At 30.1% G+C, this 9,196-nt stretch overlaps 2 non-coding genes across 2 annotated transcripts; both read right to left on the bottom strand.

Moving 5' to 3' along the window:
• Window positions 1-2,710: 2,710 nt before the first annotated feature.
• On the bottom strand, window positions 2,711-2,865 carry LOC123304185. The gene has a single exon (XR_006536229.1). It is a non-coding gene; the product is annotated as a 5.8S ribosomal RNA (ribosomal RNA).
• Window positions 2,866-3,818: 953 nt separating this feature from the next.
• LOC123304186 lies at window positions 3,819-5,975 on the bottom strand. The gene has a single exon (XR_006536230.1). It is a non-coding gene; the product is annotated as a small subunit ribosomal RNA (ribosomal RNA).
• Between the last annotated feature and the right edge of the window lie 3,221 nt (window positions 5,976-9,196).

Below are 9,196 nucleotides of genomic sequence, written 5' to 3'. Positions count from 1 at the left end.
TATTTATTTTATATTATTAAACACATCAAACATTAACATCGGTTTCACCTAGGGCTTAGGATCGACTGACTCGTGTGCAACGGCTGTTCACACGAAACCCTTCTCCACGTCAGTCCTCCAGGGCCTCGCTGGAGTATTTGCTACTACCACCAAGATCTGCACCGATGGCGGCTCCAGATGGCCTCACGGCCAATCCTTCCGCGCACACCACCGCGACCCTCCTACTCGTTAGGGTTTCATGATAAAAGATAAATCTTTTATCGAAAATACCAACTAACGGTAGAGTATAAGCATGACGCTTCAGCGCCATCCATTTTCAGGGCTAGTTGCTTCGGCAGGTGAGTTGTTACACACTCCTTAGCGGATTCCGACTTCCATGGCCACCGTCCTGCTGTCTTAAGCAACCAACGCCTTTCATGGTATCCCATAAGCGTCAATTTTGGCGCTTTAACTCTACGTTTGGTTCATCCCACAGCGCCAGTTCTGCTTACCAAAAGTGGCCCACTTGGCACTCTGATCCATATATAAAAAATATATTCTCATAGCTTCACATTATAAATAATGTTTTTAAGCAAGCTAGAGATCTCACCCATTTAAAGTTTGAGAATAGGTTGAGGTCGTTTCGGCCCCAAGGCCTCTAATCATTCGCTTTACCGGATGAGACTCTTATATAATGAACGCCAGCTATCCTGAGGGAAACTTCGGAGGGAACCAGCTACTAGATGGTTCGATTAGTCTTTCGCCCCTATACCCAGTTCCGACGATCGATTTGCACGTCAGAATCGCTACGGACCTCCATCAGGGTTTCCCCTGACTTCATCCTGACCAGGCATAGTTCACCATCTTTCGGGTCCCAGCGTGTACGCTCTAGGTGCGCCTCTATTATAATATAATCCGAAAACTAAATTATAATAATATAAGACGCCCTAGGAGTGCGATATTTAATACATAATATAAATATATCCTCCTTTTATCATTTATAAAAAAATATAAATAATATTTACTTTCATTGTGCCTTTGGGTTTCATAAAATTTATAAATATTTCGATGAAAAAATATTTTATTCCCAATGACTTGCGTACATGCTAGACTCCTTGGTCCGTGTTTCAAGACGGGTCCTGAAAGTACCCAAAGCTATATCGTCGCTGACAGATAAATTTTTAATAAAAAAAAATGAGCCAGTTCATTATCATACACCTACTGACAGTTAAATAGTATCATATAACGGCATAAAATCCGTATATATAATATGTTTTAATAAAAAAACCTATTTATACTCGTGGTGGATCTGAACGCGTTAATAACGCGACTCAATATCAATTTATAATTAATACCATCAAACAATTAATCAAGAAACATAGGCGTTTAACATACACAAAATATTATCAAAAAATAATATTGTACATTAATCAACGCACCAATGCCTATAGATTAATATTTAATGGGTCGCAACGTCCTACAAGATGAGAAGTGCATACCTCGTTATCATACAATTAACAATATACAGCAGTGCATATATTTTTACTAAAAATAAATTCCTAATAAAAATTTTTGTCACATGCTAGTACAAATTGGTTGATTAACGATAAAAAGTAAATGAATCTCATCTTTCGACCTTTCGGGTTTCTCAGGTTTACCCCTGAACGGTTTTACGTACTCTTTAACTCTCTCTTCAAAGTTCTTTTCAACTTTCCCTCACGGTACTTGTTCGCTATCGGTCTCGTGGTAATATTTAGCCTTAGATGGAGTTTACCACCCACTTAGAGCTGCACTCTCAAGCAACCCGACTCTAAGGAAAGATTCACCTATCATCAATAATAATCACTACGGGCCTGGCACCCTCTATGGGTATATGGCCCCATTCAAGATGGACTTGGATGTATTATATAACAATAGGTTTATATTGAATCTTCCTAAACACTACATTCCCCAAGTGTCTGTTTATCAGCCACGGGGTTCAGTGCTGGGCTTATCCCTGTTCGCTCGCCGCTACTAAGGGAATCCTAGTTAGTTTCTTTTCCTCCGCTTAATAATATGCTTAAATTCAGCGGGTAATCTCACCTACTCTGAGGTCGTAAAAGTTTTTAGAAGTATTAAAACAAAAATTTTTTTTATATATTATGTTTTTGTTATATTTTATAAGTAAACAATTTTCTTAATTATTCATACTCAAATTTTTTTAATATTATTATATAATATTATTTTTATATTTATCTAAAGAGAAGAAAATAAAAAATAAATAATTATATATATTAATTTTTTTCGAGTATATTGAAAATTTTATTACAAATAAAATATTCCATAACAAAATATTAATATATAATATTTTTGTTTATTCTTCTTTATTTAATATTTTAAAAATATATTATTAATATCATTTATTATTAATATTATTATTAACATAAAGTTTTATAATATTATATATAAATGATAAAAAATAATATTGATATATTAATTTAAAAATGTCGACAAATAATAAAAAATATATAAATTTTAAATGCTATTAAAAACATTTTATATTTATTTTTTTCTTATATTTGGCGTAAAACATTCATATATAAATAATTTTACATTTCTTTTATAAAAATTTTATTTATCAATTTAATTAAATATGAAAAAATAAATTTTCTTTTTTAATTATTGATAAATTTCTTTTTCATAAAAAAAATTTTATGTAAAATAATCTTTTATTATATTAATATAATGTATACGACCCTCAGCCAGATGTGGTCCGGGAACAGTATCCAAGGACCGCAATGTGCGTTCGAAATGTCAATGTTCATGTGTCCTGCAGTTCACAAGTTGACGCGCAATTAGCTGCGTTCTTCATCGACCCACGAGCCAAGTGATCCACCGTCCAGGGTAATCTTTTTAAATTTTAAATGTAAGTATTATTATTAATAATAATCTTTATTTTTAATATAAAAAATAAAATTATTAATTTATATATCTTTATAAATTCTTTTAAAATAAAAAAATTTTTCTAGAATATAAATTATATATTTTATTTTAAATATATATATATATAAATTAAAGATATTATGGTATTAATAAATATATACATAACATTTTTGATATTTTTGTTAGTGCTAGCTAGATATAATAATTAATATTTGGTATATTTTATAGAAATGTATTTATTTTTTTTTTATAAATTATTTTCTACATAAAAATATATATAATATTAATATGGTACAAAACAAATGGGTTTGTTTTTTAACATAATAACTTTTAATAAAAAAAAAGAAATATCAAGACAAAACATAAAGAAATTTAAATTTGAAATAAATTTTATTCTTTAAAAAAATTTTATCTTGTGTTTTCTTTATTTTTATTATATAACATAGAAAAATAAAAATATAGATTATATCAATTATAATCTTATTTTATTTTTCTTAATAGAGATTATATACATATAAACAAATAATTTCAATATATTCTATTTTTAATTTCACTTTTTTATAAGAGAAATTATTTATAGATTTTATTAATAATTATTGTTTAATAATAATAATAATATTGAATATAAAAATATTTTATATGTAACAAATATATTATTAATATTTATATAATATTCTCTATATTATATGTATAGATATATTATGTGTATAAAAAAAGTTTGGCGTATTACTTTAATATGATATCATAACCAAAATAAATCTCTTTTAACACATAATTACTATTATATATTTTGAGAAAATTACATATTAATATGTTATTTTGTTAAAAAAAATATTTCTTATCAATAATATTTTTATTTTTTGGAATATTTAAAAACAATACAAAAAATATAAATAAATATATTTTATATATATCGTTAATGATCCTTCCGCAGGTTCACCTACGGAAACCTTGTTACGACTTTTACTTCCTCTAAATGATCAAGTTTGGTCATCTTCCCAGCAACATCGGCAATATCAGAAATATTGCCGCGTACCAGTCCGAAGACCTCACTAAATCATTCAATCGGTAGTAGCGACGGGCGGTGTGTACAAAGGGCAGGGACGTAATCAACGCGAGCTTATGACTCGCGCTTACTGGGAATTCCTCGTTCATGGGGAACAATTGCAAGCCCCAATCCCTAGCACGAAGGAGGTTCAGCGGGTTACCCGGACCTTTCGGCCTGGGAGGACACGCTGATTCCTTCAGTGTAGCGCGCGTGCGGCCCAGAACATCTAAGGGCATCACAGACCTGTTATTGCTCAATCTCGTGCGGCTAGAATGCCGCCTGTCCCTCTAAGAAGAATTATTTGTACGCCGGCAGTAAAAACCACATCAAAAAACTGCGTACCCATACACCATAACATATGCAACATAAAGCACAATATATACAAAATATAATCTTGATCGTTAAATCTCAAAAATACATGCATATATAAATACAATACATAACACACATGAAAATGAATGAAATGGGAAACAAACAGCCGATGGGCCTTGAGATGCCGGTAAAGTACGTCTATTTAGCAGGCTAGAGTCTCGTTCGTTATCGGAATTAACCAGACAAATCGCTCCACCAACTAAGAACGGCCATGCACCACCACCCACCGAATCAAGAAAGAGCTCTCAATCTGTCAATCCTTCCGGTGTCCGGGCCTGGTGAGGTTTCCCGTGTTGAGTCAAATTAAGCCGCAGGCTCCACTCCTGGTGGTGCCCTTCCGTCAATTCCTTTAAGTTTCAGCTTTGCAACCATACTTCCCCCGGAACCCAAAAGCTTTGGTTTCCCGGAAGCTGCCCGCCGAGTCATCGGAGGAACTTCGGCGGATCGCTAGCTGGCATCGTTTATGGTTAGAACTAGGGCGGTATCTGATCGCCTTCGAACCTCTAACTTTCGTTCTTGATCAATCAAAACATTTTTGGCAAATGCTTTCGCTTCTGTCCGTCTTGCGACGATCCAAGAATTTCACCTCTAACGTCGCAATACGAATGCCCCCATCTGTCCGTATTAATCATTACCTCGGAGTTCCGAAAACCAACAAAATAGAACCGAGGTCCTATTCCATTATTCCATGCACACAATATTCAGGCAAAATTTGAGCCTGCCTTAAGCACTCTAATTTGTTCAAAGTAAACGTACCGGCCCACCTCGACACTCAATTAAGAGCACCGCGACGGGATTGCAATTGGGGGCTGCCACCGCTCTTAACGGTGTAAACACTTACGACAAATTACATAATAAAAATATATATAATGCATTAAATAAATAATAACACTAAAATATACTTTATACATAATCTGTACCACCCACCGGTAGGACGTCCCACATAACATGCTAGTTAAACAATGCGAGCATTGAACCAACAGTGTAGGACACAGATTCGACTACGAGCTTTTTAACCGCAACAACTTTAATATACGCTATTGGAGCTGGAATTACCGCGGCTGCTGGCACCAGACTTGCCCTCCAATGGATCCTCGTTAAAGGATTTAAAGTGTACTCATTCCGATTACGGGGCCTCGGATGAGTCCCGTATCGTTATTTTTCGTCACTACCTCCCCGTGCCGGGAGTGGGTAATTTGCGCGCCTGCTGCCTTCCTTGGATGTGGTAGCCGTTTCTCAGGCTCCCTCTCCGGAATCGAACCCTGATTCCCCGTTACCCGTTACAACCATGGTAGGCGCAGAACCTACCATCGACAGTTGATAAGGCAGACATTTGAAAGATGCGTCGCCGGTACGAGACCGTGCGATCAGCTTAAAGTTATTCAGAGTCACCAAATTAAACGATGCAAATTAAAATTTACACCGATTGGTTTTGATCTAATAAAAGCATTCCTTCCATCTCTGGTCGGAACTCTGTTTGCATGTATTAGCTCTAGAATTACCACAGTTATCCAAGTAAATGTGGGTACGATCTAAGGAACCATAACTGATATAATGAGCCTTTCGCGGTTTCACCTTAATTTGGCTTGTACTGAGACATGCATGGCTTAATCTTTGAGACAAGCATATGACTACTGGCAGGATCAACCAGGGAACTATTTGTATTTATAATATTAAATATATAATAATATACATGATATTTTTGTTTTCTTATTATAAGAAAAAAAATTTTCATACAATAATTATTAATATATAATAATATTATTACAATTTCATTTTAAATATCAGATGGTCTCACCCATTACTGATATAAATTTTTTTTTTTTTATATCTCTATTGTTTTAAAATTAATAGAAAAAACATATGAGATATATATATTATTATTAATTTTTTTTTTTTTCAAATATATATTTTATTATGTCATTTATATAATTTTTTTGCTTTTACAAAAAGAAATATATAACATGTTATTCATAATAAATATTATTGAATAAAAAAAAAAAAAAATAATTATGATTTTTGTCAGACCATCACCAAATGGGTCTTAAAATATTTCAAACATTTTCTCATACTCGTCGCTAGATTGAAAGCGTCATTTATTTTTTAATTTTATTTAAAAAGTTAATTTTAAATAAAAAACGTTATAATAACACTTAATATTCTCGCTTGGTATGAGGTGAGTCAATGTAATATTATTTATAAAAATAATTTTTATATAAATATTGTGTGCTCATATGGGAGTGTAAAGTTTAAAACTTATAACCCATGAACTTGCTTTGACAAAAAAATTTATATGTTATTCTATTTATAATCAATAATTTAATAAAAAAAAATTTTTTTTTAAATATTGATATAAAAAGATATACATATAGAGGTTTTTTTACAAAATTCTCATTAATTTTTTTACAAAAATAATAATACAATATTTAATATCAAAATAATCCAAACTGATTACCATCCAGACTATTATCAATATATATAAGATTGTATTATTATTCATTTCGAATACATATTTATTAAAACTGAGATAAAATTTCATATATTAATAAATATGCATGTGTAAAAAAAAAAATTTTTATATAATAATTGAAAATGTTTTTGCTATTATTTTGTATACATACATTAAATAATTGATAACAATTTAATACAATGTACACCTAAAAAATAATAACAGCATATACATATTCGAAACATTACTAGCAAAAAAACCAAAATACAATATTAAATATCAAAATAAACCAAACTGATTACCATCCAGAATATTTTGAGTATATATATATATAATTTTGTATATTTTGCGTTCATGTTAATAAAATATATAAATGATACATATTTGAAAAGTGTTATTCTTCTTTCTGTTTTTTCGTAATATCATGGTGTCCATAGACATGCAAAAGCGTCATACCAAGCCATATACATACCTACACCACCTTTGTTGAATGATACACGAACAGTATGAAAATTAAACAACATATTCAATATCATTTTATATTATACTAAAATAAATGTTATTCTATTAAGAAAGTGTATATTTTTAAATTTGGCATTCATTACATAGTCAAAATACAATAATAATATAGATGATACATATACGATAATTGTTATTTTTCTTTCTGTTTTTTCGTGATATCATGGTGTCCATAGAATTGCAACGACGTCATACCAAGCCATATACAACTCTACACCACCTTTGTTGAATGATACACTTAGAGTATGAAAAATAAACAAATTATACTATATCATACTATATCATATATGTAAGACTGTTGAACATAATACCACAAAATACACACTATTTCATATAGATATACATTCATTCTTGTCAACATAAAAGTACGTTATAAATGATACATATACAATAAGTTTTATTCCTCTTTCTGTTATTCCGTAATATCATAGTGTCCATAGAATTGCAACGACGTCATACCAAGCCATATACAACTCTACACCACCTTTGTTGAATGATACACGGACAGTATGAAAAATAAACAACCTATTCTATACCATTTAATATCATACTAAAACATGAAACAAATGTTATTCTATTAAAAAGTGTATTATTTTATTATATTTAGTATTCATTACACAGTCAACATACATAAATGATACATATACGATAAGTGTTATTCCTCTATCTGTGCATCCGTAATATCATAGTGTCCATAGAATTGCAACAACGTCATACCAAGCCATATACAACTCTACACCACCTTTGTTGAATGATACACGGACAGTATGAAAAATAAACAACTTATACTATACCATACTATATCATATGTGTGAGACTGCTGAACGTAATACCACTAATACACTGTTATACATAGATATACATTCATCTCATTAACTTACACGCACTATCCATCATATATATTAAAGACATTACACCCGGTGCTTCAAACTCAAAATATGATAATGTTTAAAATGGCTTTAAACATCATAAACTTTACAGAATAATCAAAATTTAAAGAAAAAAATTTTTAAAAAAAAATTTTTTTCAGCTAAAAATTTTTATTTTGGGACCAAAAAAATTTTTTTTTGCTTTTATCATATTTTATTAAATGAAATTTATGCATTATAATAAATTATTCAATAAACATTAATAATTATAATAAATTATTAAAAAATTTTTGGAATTAATGCAAATTTTTAGAAAAAAATGTATATTTTTTTTTTATATACAAATCGTACATGTTATATTGCGACAGGGTACCGGTATAATACATGTGATACATATGTAGATTTTCGAAAAAAATTTTATCCTTTTAAATGGTCCTAAATACTATATAAAGGTAAAATATATAGAATTTTTCGGGATTCATTAAAAAATTTTAGGGAAAAAATTTCATTTTATTTTATATACAAATCGTACATGTTATATTGCGACAGGGTACCGGTATAATACATGTGATACATATGTAGATTTTCGAAAAAAATTTTATCCTTTTAAATGGTCCTAAATACTATATAAAGGTAAAATATATAGAATTTTTCGGGATTCATTAAAAAATTTTAGGGAAAAAATTTCATTTTATTTTATATACAAATCGTACATGTTATATTGCGACAGGGTACCGGTATAATACATGTGATACATATGTAGATTTTCGAAAAAAATTTTATCCTTTTAAATAGTCCTAAATACTATATAAAGGTGAAATATATAGAATTTTTCGGGATTCATTAAAAAATTTTAGGGAAAAAATTTCATTTTATTTTATATACAAATCGTACATGTTATATTGCGACAGGGTACCGGTATAATACATGTGATACATATGTAGATTTTCGAAAAAAATTTTATCCTTTTAAATAGTCCTAAATACTATATAAAGGTAAAATATATAGAATTTTTCGGGATTCATTAAAAAATTTTAG

Source organism: Chrysoperla carnea, assembly GCF_905475395.1.
Source record: "Chrysoperla carnea chromosome X unlocalized genomic scaffold, inChrCarn1.1 SUPER_X_unloc_28, whole genome shotgun sequence".
Lineage (NCBI taxonomy): Eukaryota > Metazoa > Arthropoda > Insecta > Neuroptera > Chrysopidae > Chrysoperla > Chrysoperla carnea.
The sequence above is the reverse complement of the archived record's forward strand: the minus strand, read 5'-3'. Positions and strand labels throughout refer to the sequence as shown.